This window comes from Pyrgilauda ruficollis, unplaced genomic scaffold (assembly GCF_017590135.1).
Source record: "Pyrgilauda ruficollis isolate IOZ18807 unplaced genomic scaffold, ASM1759013v1 scaffold22, whole genome shotgun sequence".
NCBI classification, from domain to species: Eukaryota; Metazoa; Chordata; class Aves; order Passeriformes; family Passeridae; genus Pyrgilauda; species Pyrgilauda ruficollis.
In genome coordinates, this window is record NW_024521428.1 from 4242954 (window position 1) to 4257605 (window position 14652).

Consider the following 14652-nt stretch of genomic DNA (forward strand, 5'->3'; position numbering starts at 1 on the left):
AATTTTAGAAGTAACGTATTTTACTTGCCTTAAATGGAGTTTAGTTTTATTGCACATGTGGCATTTGAGTTTCAAATATGGAACTTTGAAGCATGTTTATTTTACTAAGATCGGGATATTTTTCTTAATTATTATGAACTCTTTGTATGGATATAATATGTCAAGAAACTTCAAAGAAATGCAAGAATTAATGGTGTTCTGTTGTAACATTTCCAAGTACTAAGCATCTCTGTAGATGATTGTCCTTTCCTGTACATTGCTCTTATATTGAGTTATTTCAGCTAAAACACCTATTGCTTCCATGGAAATCTTACTGATTTTTAATTTTTGTGCTGGCATCATCTGTGTTGTTTGATGAGCACACTGAGCCTTAATTTCTGGTGGTGCAACAGGATGAGTGGATTAAAGGGTTTGGCCTTCTCTCCAGAGGGTTTCTCACAGCTGTACTATTTTAGCGAGGTTATTTAGAATACTCTTCTGTGCAGGCTATTTTCTCTATAGGATTGCTGCTGATTGGATGTCAGAATGTGGCACAGTGACAACAAATGCTTAATTTCATCTTCTTAGGGACTGGTCTGCAAAAGTGCCTGTGACTTCAGGTCTGGTCCAGTTAAGCATATGCACCACTTTAAGAACCTGAATAGTCTTAGGCATATCACACTGTGAGTCAAAGATGCTCTGTGTGTTTTGGATGGGACCAGAGGAGGTTGTCCTTTTTTGCAGTTCCATGAAGTACACTGACTTATTTTAATCTCCTGTAAAAGTCCAGGAACATGCAGGCTTCTTTAGCCATAGCGACATTCAGGTTCAATTTTGGAAAAGTAAGAAGTCATTCTGTACAAATCCAGAAGGATTATGAAGGAAGAAGTTTGCTTACAAACAGAGGCTTCTGAATCAGTAAGAGTTCAGACAGCAATGGGAATGGATGCAAAGGAACTGTGTATTGCAGGTGGGCTTGACAAATCCAGAATGGCCTATAGGATCCTCACAGACAGCAAGATCATACAGAGCCAAGAGCCCTTGGCTTTAAACCTTTATAGTATGGCATGGTGGCATGAGTGTCAGGTAAGAACAAAGCATATGCAGAGGTTCAAGTGTGGTCAAAAGCCAGGCATAGTCCTTCCTGTCATGCAGCAGGACACCCAAACCCCTTGTTTACCTATTTCTTTTGTTCAAATAGCAGAGCTCCAAAGGAAGAGATTATAGTGAACAGAAGACCTTAGGTAAAGGAGGTTAAGAGGATCAAGCCCTAAGTGTAGATACAAACACATATGTATATATTGTAAATCTAAATAGTAATAAAAGTCACTCAGCATGAAGGATATTACTAGTGCCTACCATTGATCATCAAGTACTCATCACTGCGCAGCCATATCACCTAAGAAGTGCAGTAGCTGTTGTCAAAATAATTTGTGTAGCTAATTAATTTATATGAAATGCACCTTCAGGACTGTGCCATGGTATCTCTTTTGTAATACAAATGTTCAACCATTTTTCATGGCTACTGATTCAAATCTGAAATGTCAGGATATCTTTTCTTCCCCAGATGAGGACAGACACTTAGACCTGGCTAATCTGTACTTAGTTTATCTACCCAAGAGACTTTAGTAGTCACCAGCCTTAACGCATGTACAGTATATGCTATTCACTGACTTAGTTGTAGGTTTTAATCCAAATGAAATTGGAATTTTCAAAATGACTTGGATTAATGGCTTCTGCCTAGATATCCCACAGATGTGACATTAAATGATTCATGACTTTAAGCAGGAAAGTTTGAATTTTATGTAAATAACAGTGGATTAATTCCTTGATCTTTTTACAAGATGATTTTTTTAAAATTAAAAGATTGTCAAAGCAATAGGTTTTTTTAACTCTCCTAAATTTTTGGCAGGTCATTGGTTCCTGGTAAAAGCTATATTAAGAACATCTCCTTCTGCAATATGCCTTGTCTTTACATAATCCTCTTAATATGTCAGAAATAAATGTTTCTTGTTCACACCAATGGCAACATTTCCCTCCCCCATTCAGTGAGAATCCTCAAACTAAAGAATAAAATCTTCTGGCACAATAGAAATACAAACAATGCCTGAAATGTACAGACTTGTTAAGGTAACAACAGAAGTCTGTCTGGCACAGATCTAACATGCCTCTCATTTTGTTATCCTTTGGTTATCATTTCCATCACATATTTGACCTCACTGTGTTTGAAACGAAAGAATTAGTCTAGTTTTCCTGTCTTAAAAATGCCTGGTTGGTCTGATCAGTATCATAATTATAATTGTTACATTAGGATATGTGCACCAAGGGCTGGGAAGGCATGTAACCATAGATAAATTTGTCAGAATGCATTCAGAAAAGCATTTGGATGATCTTATGTCTGGTATGTCTCAAAAAATGTGGAACTATGTCTCTGAGACAATATTGTTAGCATGAAAATTCAGCTACTTTTCCGTCTCTCACAAAGCTGCTGTTTGCCCTCAAAAAGGCCAAGCTTCCATTGACCAGCATCACTGGCCCCAAGCTGTAAATTGCTCTTAAGGTTAATTAACAAACTGGGAAATTCACTTAAGGTCCTGTTTGTGCTAACCTGACTAAAGCTTCAGAGAGGAAAACACTAAGATTTAGAGCATCCATTGGTCTTTCAAAAGACTATGGTTTTCTTCAGTGAGATGGGTGAGATCCAGCTGGGGCTATTTCTTCAAGTAATTCCTCTGCCTCCACTTGCTGTTTAGGCCTGTTGCTCTTGGTAGCCCACAGGTATGCCTCACTTCCAGGAGTGTTTCCTACTTTGGCAGCCCAAGCTACCTTTCCAATGGGGTGCTGGAACACGGAGCAAGTAACTCACAGATTGCATAAAGGGCCTGGCTTTTGCCCCCAAAACCAGCAACAAATACACCAAGGCTTCTTCACTTTTGCAATTTGTGTAGCTTGAATTTCACACACTGCAGCTTGAAGCCCAGCCTTATCCCTGCTGCCCTCAAAGAATTCCAGAAAGTCCAAGGAAAACAACAGAATTAGGAGGGGAAAAAGGAGATTTCCTCTGCCCCATGGCACATAGCCATTTTTGGGAGCAAATACAGTGAACAGCATGAATGATAAGGCACTCGGGTCTCATGTTTCTCATATATACTAACACAGGGGTACTTAACATTTATCTGCCTCATAGGGCTTTATGAGAATTAATTAATGTTTGCAAATCACTGTATCCTCAGAAGGAAAGTGCTGTTAAAGAGCTATGGAAAAAACTGCTAAGTACACTGGATGAATTTCACCCCTGAGTCCAGAGCTCAAGACCCACAAAATCCTTAAATACTATGTAAGCTCTTGGTGTTAGCACCAGAGTGTATAAAACTTGTGCTTAGAGCCGCGGGCTGTCACAGTCTAGGTGAAATTGCCATTCCCAGAGTATCTATGACTTTGATCCTGGCAGAGAGCAAGTATATAATGGGACAAACAGCATAGATTAACAAAGTGCTGCATGGCCATCCTAAGAGTTTCAAATCTTTTTATGTCTTTCAGTCACTTTGTATTTCTACAAAAGAAAAGTATGTTCCTCAAAACAGCCTCAAGTGTTCAAATAATATATTAATCCAAACCCAGCTTCACATAACTTCAAATCAATGGAACTTTTCTTTTAGCATGGGTGATTGCAGAGAACTAGTTGCTTAACAAAGCATTTTTTTTAAAAGTCTCTCATGACAATATGTGTCTGATTTTGATACACATTACCAGTAACCAAAGTGGGAAGTCAGAGATTGGTTGGGAACACAATGTTCTCCCACTCTGTGTGGGAGTGACCTTCCCAAATCACACCATTGTTAGACAGTATCCCCAGGGCAGACTTCTAGCTCTGTTCTGACACATTACTTCTAGAAGTTATCAATAAAGCACTTCACCAAGGACTGAACACCAGTCAAATCCACAAAATGTTTCTAACATGGTTCATGTTATTCAGTCAATACTAACAAGTCCTTTCTTAGTAGTAGTTAACCTTTTCTCCACCACTTGGCATTCTTATATATGGAATTCTCACCCTGTCAACAGACATGAAAGAAAACATTTCCTACAGGACCAAGCTAGACATAGATAACATTTACCAAAGGGCAGGCCCTTCTTATTCTTTTTCTCATTTCCATTTTAGAATATACCTCTATTTAAAAAATAATATTTTCCTTTGCAGTTTAGATTTATCATAGAATAATAGAAGGGTTTGGGTTGGAAGGGACCTTGATGATAATCTAGTTCCAACCCCACTGCAGGGGCAGGGACACCTTTCACTAGACCAGGTTGTTCAAAGCCTCATCCAGTCTGGCCTTGAACACTTCCAGGGATGGGGCATCCACAGCTTCTCTGGGCATCCTGTTCCTGTGTCTCACCACACTCAGAGTAAAGAATCTCTTCCTTAAATCCAATCTAAATTTACTCTCTTTCAGTTGAAAACTGATTCCCCTTGTCCTGTCACTACAGGCCCTAGTAAAGTCTTTTTCCATCTTTCTTATAAATCCCCTTTTTGTACAGAAAGACCACAGTCACAGTAAGATCTCCCCAAAACCTGCTCCTCTCCAGGGTGAACCCCAGCTCTCACAGCTTGTCTTCATATGAGATGTGCCCTATCCCTCTGACCTCCCATCTTCATAACCTCCCCTGAATCTGCTCCAACAGGTCCATGTCCTTCCTGTACTGGAATCCCCAGAGCTGGGCACTGCACTCCAGGTGTGGTCTCACCACAGCAGAATAGAGGGGAGAATCACCTCCCTCAACCAGCTGGTCATGCTTTTTTAGCTTTCTGGGTTGCAAGGCCGTGTTTCTGGCTCATGTCCAGCCTCTCATCCACCAGCCCAGGTCCTTCTCAGCAGGACTGCTCTCAATCAGTACATCCCTCATCTGTATTGATACTGGGGCTTGGACAAACACAGGGACAGGACCATGAAATTGACCTTGATGGGCCTCATGATGTTCACATGAGGGTCTTCTCTCTCTCAAGGTCCCTCTGGATGCCAAGGTCCCTTCCTGCAGTTCTAGACATTTTCTTCCTCAACTCCATCTCCCAGCTTGCAACATGCAGGACAAGGTAGAGTAGAAACTGGTCACAGGAAAAAGGTAAAAGGCAGTGCAGAGCTCTCCAAGCAGTTCAGGACATTCCTGCTTTCTTCTCATTCCCACCTCATCTGTGGGATTGGCATCCACCTTCTCCCATTATTTCTAGTAAGAGAATTCAGTTACCTCTTGAGGAAGGACAATGAGTGCTGATGAGTCAATGGACAGTTTCTGACATCTTTTCTCCTCTGCACAGAAAGGCAAATAGGAGGGATCAGTAATCTGGGGACCAAAAACTGGTAACTCAAATATCTTGTGTGAAACAGCAGTGCAGCTGGAAGGGGCCATCCTGGCCCAATGCCTTGGCCTGACTGTGCTAGCAATCCACTTGAGTGAGCTTTGCCACTTCATGGCCCTGCATTAGAACCAGCAGGTGCTGGTGGTCTCACCTGTACCTTCCTTAGGCCATGAAGGATACACAGTCAGCCTTGTAACAATTCACTGAGATTAAATAAGAAAAGAAGGTGGAATGAGAGAAAAAGGATTCTGATTTAAACACAGGAGTTGGAAATCACCTCATCTTATAAACACAGGAGTTGGAAATCACCTCATCTTATACTGAAGGTCTAAGATAAGCGCAATTAATCTCACTCTAGAAATGCTTGTTTGCCTCCACTGGCTGAAAAGGGGGTTTAGGTAACAAGCTCAGATACAGAAGAGCTATAAATCCCACCCCAGGTTTACAGTCATACCTGTTGCTGACAGGAATGCCTGATGAAATTGGTAAATATCTCAGGATGGGCTGAGGCAGGATGGGGCTGAGATCATGTTGGGAGGGAGCACATATGCAGGAAAATAGGCATGTGCTAAATACATTTATTCCTCAGATGTTTCAAGCATACTTTTCAGACTTGGACCACCTCTTGACCACTCTATAATTTACTAGGCCTAAATCCGAAGTAGATCCTTGAGAACTGAATGTGCACCTTTTTCTATTAAGACTAATGAAATATCAAGAAAATACATTTTACAGTTTCCTAAACAATTTCAGGCACTTTTTCCTTATGTTGCCTGGAAGTAGAGCTGGCCTCCTTTAAAAAAGGATAAAGTTTTTCTGTAGATGACGGAAGATATGAGATTGGCTTTGAGCCTAAGTGTGGCCAATATTAGTCTTTTTATGGAAATTCAACAGCATTTTTCAATTGATTATGTGAAAATGGGAATTTTATCCATGATGAACAGCCTGTAGGCCACACAGAGACACCTAAAGTTCATGGCCTGCCAGCAGACCAGTAGTCCCACAGCAGCTCCTAGGGCTGGCTTCCCTTGCTGTTGGTGGAGCAGAAAGAGCAGTGGTGTGTTGGGAGCTCCAGAGCAGCCAGGTCAAGGTGGGCTTGCAGTGCCAGTGTCTCTTTCCATGGATGGCAACAGGAGAGGCAGGAGCCAAAGCAGAGGAGCCTTCCTGGGCATATTATTTATGGAAACCTGGACTGCAGTGGTGTCTGCTGGCCAGTGCCATGTTGCAGTAGGCATCCTACAGAGACTCTCCTTGGAGTTGCCACCATGCAGAAGTCAAAAATAAACCACACTGTGCATGGGTGAGGGAAACAAATGGGTGGGGAAGACAGTACAGGGTGGCTGAAATAACAGGAGGCTTACATGTGTCATTACTTCTCCTGCCAGTCGCAACAGTCACAGGGTTCCCTCCCCATTTCCCATGCTGCACGTAGCACCAGTGGCTGAAAAGGCAGTGTGGCAATCCCAGTGTGGGATCAGCTGTTGGCTGGCAGTGCAGACAGCACACGACAAGGTACTGGCGCACTGCGACTCTTCCCCATCTCCCTTTTCACAGAGCGAACTCCTGAGCAAGGTTCCCTGGCCAGGTGAGGTATGCAGAGACCAGTTTATGACTAGAATTATTTTTGTAACAAACCACAGAGGTTCATTTCCATATTTCGTTTACAGCAACAAACATCAGCAGATTTTTTTGTAAAATTACTCAAGTCGAGATGGCTTTGTTTGCAGCTCATAAAATAACGCTCGTGTTGCTCTCTGAGGATGTGCTGCCCGAGGCCTCCCCCACCCTGCTACAGCAGTTTATCTTTCTGCTGACCATAATCCCACAATATGTCCCCATACAGCAGGCAATATTGTTTACACAGGTTAATAAACGGAGTATTCTGTACAGTAATTTATGCTGTAAAGTATGTACATATATCACAGTAGCAGTCACAAATGCTTTAAACTGCCTTATTTATTAGATTGGCTAGCATTTCCCCCCTTGCTCCAGAATACTTTAAATTATTTTTATCTTTGCATTAGGTATTTTTTTAGTTGCTGCATTTTGACCCAATTATTGAAAAAAAAAAAGTTTTTACAATAAATAAATATCTAAAATTTAAGTAGAAATAGCAAAATCACTGCCCATCCAACTAATATAGCTCTGATTATGACTACAAATAAATATGGTATACTCTTATCTGTGTATCATAGTATATGCCAGAAATCATATTCTACTTGTGACCAGTACAAACACGAGCTTTAGTAACTTTCACCTATTTCATTCTTCCATTGTGAGACAAAAATATAATAAAATACTTAATGTAAAATGTCCCCCATGAGAGCCCTGGTCTTATTCCTCCCTCAGGCAAAACTCACATTGGCTTCAGTGGGAGATTTACCTAAGTACAACATAGGGACATTACAAAAATAAATATATGGCATATAAACAGTACTTGTGCTTTGTAGTCAGTCCTTTCCTCTTTAGTGAGAAACATAGGGTAAATGCTATATCTGTAATGCTCCTCTGTCTCACTCCTTCCCTTCTGCTCTACAAGTAAAAAATTGGGATTTATAACAAATTGTATTTGTTCTATTCACTCAAAATAAATAGAAATATTTTGGGGATCAGTTCCAAGCCAAACTAGAAAGTAAAACAAAATGTTGCTTTTGTTTATTTTCATGTTAAATTATGTTACACAATTAAACAGGATAAGGCATACAAAGGCAATGAAATTATTAATTACTTGTTTTACTGTTTGGAGATTTTGCTATGTCCACAGTTCATGTAAAACTCATGTAGCACAGTTTCTGGGATGGTGAAAAATCCTACTGTAATGTAACAGAATGAGCCTTAAGGATTTGTAAGAATAAGCACTTTTATATTAAAAAGCAAATATTAATTCATCAGTAATATTACTTTTTTAATGTGACAATAAACCATGAAATCAACATCCTTCTGTCTCAATTATGCCTCATCTGTCTCTTTTTTAAACCTTTTTCCAGGGTAAGCAATTGCCTGTTTTTGTGTCACAGCTTTTGAATCCCATCACAGTCACCTGTGTTCCTGCCTAAGTCACATACCCTCATCCCCACTTCCTTCGGGGGTGAGCTCATGAAAGCCTTGTACAAAGAAAGAGGAAAGGCTCTTTCATACAGCAGATCTCAGTAGCAGGGCACCAGTTTTAACTGGGGTGTCTGGCAGAAAAAAAACAGATGTGAAAAGAGGCGGCTCTCAGGGAAAAGGAGAGCAGTCCCTGCTACATTTTAGTGAGACACTGGATGAGCGCATCACCAATCCGTACTTTTCTTTATGCAGATGTAGGAAACAAGCCCCTGTCCTTAGGACCAGTAACAGCTGTAAGTAGTGCCAAAGCCAGCCACGATTTCAGCAGTTGCAGAGCAGCACTTCACAATTTACAGCCACTATTATAATAAGACCACAATAAATACAAGTCACTCTCCAGCCTGCCTACTTCCTCTGTACTCACACACACACACAATATTTACCAGCTATTTCCCAATTCCTCTGGCTTCTTCCCATGCAGGATTGCCATTTCTTAGGAGTACTTATTCCATACTTGGGCCAAAACCTAAATGCTGGTTTTTTAACATGGTTGTTTGCAAGTGGTGGAGTCTTGTGGTTCTTTTCTGCACCATCAATATCTGTGGAGTCAGGGGCTGGACATTTTCCTACTTCTTACTGGGGAAGACATATTTCTGCAGGCAGCATCTGACAGCCAGGGCAGGTGCTGGTGGAACATCTCAGGAGCAGCACAGAAAAATGACAAAACAATGTTCTGCACTTTGATGAGTCACCACCATACACAAACCTGTGCATTCAATGGACTGTAATCATCACAAGCTGAAGCACATAAATGGAGAGCTTTGGTCCTGAGGGTGGAAAATGGATTTCAGGAAGTTAATATGACTCATGATGGGCTGACACATGGCATTGCTGCTCCTGATCACTGCCAGGAGACTGCTGCTGGCACAGGAAATCAGGCAAAGAATGGTCTGCCCAGGCACTGGGAGATCACTTGCCCAGGCACCGCCTGCAGCAGCTGAGGATCTGATGAACCACACGCAGAGGGACAGTTCCCTATAGCTGTGTTTCCAAGCCCACCAAGGCTGAGTGAGCCCTCTGCTATCTCCCACACCAGTGCTGGTTCAGTCCTACACACCAGACACAGGTTCATTAACTTCTGCAGTTAATGCAGCTCCTTGTTTTAGCACTGCTCCTTCCTCTGAACACCTCAGCATTTGGCTCATAATCCTGTAAAATATTCAGAATATGCAGAATTTTACCTCCTGACTTGTTTCTCTTAAACTTCCTCTTCAAAGTGTAATTCAAGGTCAGGAAAGAAATTAGGCACCCCTGAGCTAAAGACCTGGAGGGCCCATTACAATGATCTAGTCTTACTACCCAGGAAAACACAGGCCATAACATTTCATCAAGGGATTTCTTTGTGAAAGGCTAATAACTTGATGAAGAGAAACCTAATCTTTTATTAAGGCACCCAGTCTTAATTTGAAGACACAGTACAATGAAGAATTTACTGCAGCTCTTCAACTCTTATTTGCTAAAAATTCTGCCCCAGTGTTTCACTTTGAATGATATCAAAACTAATTGCAAAGTCATACAGGAAAAAAAAAAAAAAACCAAAAAAAAAAAAAAAAAAAAAAAAAAAGAAAAAAAAAAAAAAAAAAAAAAAATCAACTAACAAAACAAAATAAAACAAGACAAAAAAAAATCAAAGAACAAAAACCCTCAAAACCTGAAAATGGAATATGTGTTCTGAAAGGGGAAAAAACGGGGAAGCTTAGCATTTTAGGGGAGTTTCTGCTCACAATTTGAGGAATGTATGCATAGACAGTAGTATTTGCTATTCTGAAATAAATTAGTCTGTGATCTTGTTCACTGAACATGCAAGCCCACAAGACAAAACACAAAAGGAAACATTGCAACAAGTCCAGCTGAAATGCAGGCCCTGTCATCGTACTTCCACATATGCATCAAGCTCACATTCACAATAACATGATTCTTAAATTTTCTTTAATTTAAAAATAAGAACCAGCAGCATATCTCAGTGTCCCTTAAAATGAAAGCCAGGCCACTCAACTGCCTGGATAGGGATTATTAGCTTGAAATCTCCCATCCTATAAGGAATTATAAATCAGTAGAGATGTACTGTTACAGTGTCTTCTAGGACCATTTATGCAACTCCTGACAAGTGTGAATTTGAACTGATTTGATATTCTCTACTCATTTTTCAAACACCAGTGTTACAAATCAGCTGTAAGAAGCTAAGGTTACATATGTCAAGAACTGTGACTTGAGAGCACATATGCCTACATGCAGTTTAAACTAATGGGGAACACAGTCCTATAGTTACAGATCTTTCTTTTCCTTTTCTTTTTTTCCTGCTCCCTAGAAAAAAATTTATTAGTCACACAGTGCTATGAACTGCTTATGATTTACAAATCCTTGCAGGTAAGCAGGAGAATGAACACTAAGCACTTTCCATTTTGGAAAGCCACTAGGGAAAGCGTACCCATCTTTAAAAGATTTCCCTGAGAGATATTTCCCAGCCTTCTCATTGCTGTCATGCTTCTCAAAAAGTACTAAAACCAAGCTTTTGCAGCCATGTCTACTTAATGGTTTAGGCATTGTTAGTAGACACATCATTTCAGATGCCTGGGAGCTGGATGACTTGGATGAACCTTCACTTGAGGGAAGAGCTCCTGAATCCAGACAACAGCAGTGCCTAAGCAGGGCAATAATCTCCAGTCTCTTCTAAATTATCAGTACCTGATGCAGAGCCCCAGACAAGACCTTCCATCCAGCTAGATTAAGAAAAGCACATTCCTACAGGTGTTCCTCAGGGTACCAAGCAAACCTCTGAGGAAATGAGTGAACCAGGCCACAGTTCCAGGTTGGGTTGGTTTGTTTTTTTGTTTTTTTTTTTTCTTATGGGGTTTTCTTTGCAGGCCAATACAGCAGGTTTTTCATTACAACCTGAAAGCAAGCCTTAACATAAACAAGCCCTCTCTCAGGAAGAGACCCTATTCTGAGATGCCCATTGGGATCAAGTACTTATTTGTAATACTGGTGTTTGAAAAATGGGCATAGAAAATCAAATCAGCAGAAACTCACACTCCCAAGACAGGCTCCAGAGTCCCAACACCAGCCACAGTGCACCCTCTGCCAAGGGCATGGGACCTGTTCCACCACACTAAGTGTGATCCATCTTTATGTCATTCTTGCACATCAAACACTAGCAGCAGCTAGTAGGAAAAAATTAACTAGGCTTAATGGTCCTTTAATGTGATTAATAGAGTATTACTTAGTGGCATCCTGAACTCACTGATGAATCAGGAAAAAAAAAGGAATGAGGAAGCTAAGAGTGATAAAAGTTCTTTAAACTTCAAGGATACAAAATATAAACAAGGTGTCATCTGCTTCTGCAAGCGAAGGCAACCTGGCTAGTGTGGATTCAGTGAATTGTTTTTATAGCTCTCTTCAAGATGCTGAATGGACTAAAAGATTAAAAACAGGTTTAGATGAGGCAGACATAATTTGTTCTTGTTTCACCAGAACACAAATTTTGAATGGGGAGGGACTTAAATATCTAAGCTTAGGTCCTCTAACGAGCTTGAGCTAATAGTTTCTAATCAAAATAAGGTATTCTTTGCTGTGTATGAAGTTATTTGAGTTAAAACACAGCAAAAGTGGAAGATTTAAGCTTAAACTCTGTAAATGAGGTATTCTGTATTGGCTGCTTTCAATCAGGCTCACAAAAATCATCATCATCATCATCCAGACAAAACCACAAGAAAAGGATAAAGCTGTCCTGTTTCCAAGCAAAAGATAGGGGTAAATTGATACCCACTTCACATGCTTTCATAAAGCTCCTGTAAAAGCATGAATAGGTGCTTTGAGACGATAGAAGGCAGTTGGAACGCTGAAAGCAATCCAAAATTCTCTTTTGATTATACGTTTATCATGCATGCTTTCTGAAAATTTTACACTAAAGAAACAGAAGTGACCCAACTGGGTTTGCTTCCTCAGTTCAGCTGTTCTATTCACCTTTCCATTTGCCTTACCAGTGCCAATTTAAAACGTGTGGGTCAGGCACAACTGGCTCATAATGAAGAGATGACATTTGGATTACATTGCATTAATGGAAGTATTATTAAAGTAAGAAAAAGATTGCACTAACATGTGTCTTCCTAATTTTAAGTAGCGATGCAAATTGTCCACCATCCTAGTTGCCCTCTCTGAAACAACCTGGACAGATCCTAATTCCACTACAGCTCCTTTTTGAACAAGATCGCAGAAACAAAAGCTTTGTGGATTTTAGCACAAAGGATCCCAACCTCAGCACTGAACCCTCTCAGCAGCATTTTCCCAGATAATATTCTTCAGATTACTCCTGAACATCATTCAGTCAGCCTCCAATTCACTCACAACTTCCTACCTGTGAGAACATATCCGTTTCCAAAATTACTTACTAATATGAAAGACACCTTGGTTTATCTAGCCAATGCAACAATATAGCACTGTAGTATAAAGTAGGCTCAAAAAATAAGAAACACTTGAAAGTGAAATCCTTTTTCTGCTTCCAAAATGTTTGGAGTTTTAGTTGTAGAAGACAGAATTATGCAAACAGGGCCCCCATACAAAAACCATGGCCCACAAGAGCTGCACAGGAGAGGTACCTTCAACTTCAGAACTCTAAGAAAGCTTTCTGCATTGTCATAACAGGACAGGAAGATACTCTATTTAAATGAGACACCATTTAGTGCCTGGCATCCTTGACAGCCCTGGAGGTCACTGTCTAATGCTGCATGAATCATCTGTGACTTTCCAAGGAGCAATTCCCACAAGCAAGAAAGCACAGCCAGAAAATGAGTGCCTCAATACCAGAGCATTTAGCACATACAGTCAAACACGTGTAAGGTGAAGTAGTTGTGGTTCTTTTGACATGGAAGACACAAATTGGCTTTGACAGATCTACAACTCCACCTACCAACCTGGGCTGAGTGGGTTGGAAGGGATACACCTCCTGCTAAATATCAAGGGGAGCTCCACCTTCATTGTGCTGCTCGTGCTTTCAGATCTAGGTACATTTCCCAGGCATAGCATGGAATTCCAGATGACCCTGCCTTACTACCTTTCACTGCATCTTGGATGTAATACCAGAAACCTAGACTTTTAGGATGTTCTGAATTACTACAAAGAAGTAATAACAGGAAATCTTGTAGATTGGCATGGAAAAGCTCTTACTGTGAAGACAGCATGGACAGTACGGGCAATGCATGTCAAATCTACTAATACATGAAAAGAAAGTCATAAATAGCTTAAGGATGGCATAAAACCAGACAGATAGCAAAAGGAAGCACTGAAAGGCTTTTTCAATTAAGGGTAAGACCTTTCTTCTTGAAGTGGTAGAAAAAAGGGTTTAGGAAGAAGAGATAAGGTCAGGTTATCAGACAATGCAGTCTTCCTGGGTGGCAAGATATCTGCCAAATGAAATGAGACAGCGTGACTGTTAGAGACACCAGAGAGGAGCTGGTTACAGTAATTAAGGTCTGAGGTGCTGAGCTCAGCCCCAAATGCCTACAAAACAGTACAGACGGCTCAACCAAGACATCTGACCAGGGTGCAGCTAACCCACACAGCTAACAAGATATTCAGCTACTCAGTCAGCACTGAATTCTCCTCTGGCATACTGTCCATGCCCCTCCCCAAGCAGAGGAGATCCTGCAGAGACAAATGGAGGTCAGAGAGTGAGAATGAGAATGAACAAGTTGGGGGTGAGAGGGTGTAAAGGTAGAGGCAGAGACTATCACAGAAGAGATTGAAAGGAATGAGATTTGTTTATCTCAGAAAAGAGGCAGAGAGGAAGGCCCACAGTAAGATAAAATACCAAATACTCTAGAGAAGAAATATCTGACATTTTTCTCTAACTTGCTGCATAACACAAGAATAAAGGAACTTTCAATGAAATGAAGACCTCATGCATTCAAAGCCGATCAAAGGAAAGTCTCTTTCACATAATGCGTAATTGGACAGTGGAAGATATCACCACAGGAAACACAGAGGTCAAGAACTGTGCAGGATTCAAAGAAGGATTGCATGGCTATATGGATCACAGGAATATCCTGTCAGAACAATTATGCTAAACTTTGGAAAAAGGAAAAAAGACAGGTTTTCAGAATTTAAGCCAGTACCTGACTCCAGGAGAATTAAAATTAGGTTTCTATAAGGGTAGATTATCCCACATCTTTCTTGGAGGTCCTTCTGTCCTTGCAAGAAGTTGATGCTGTTCT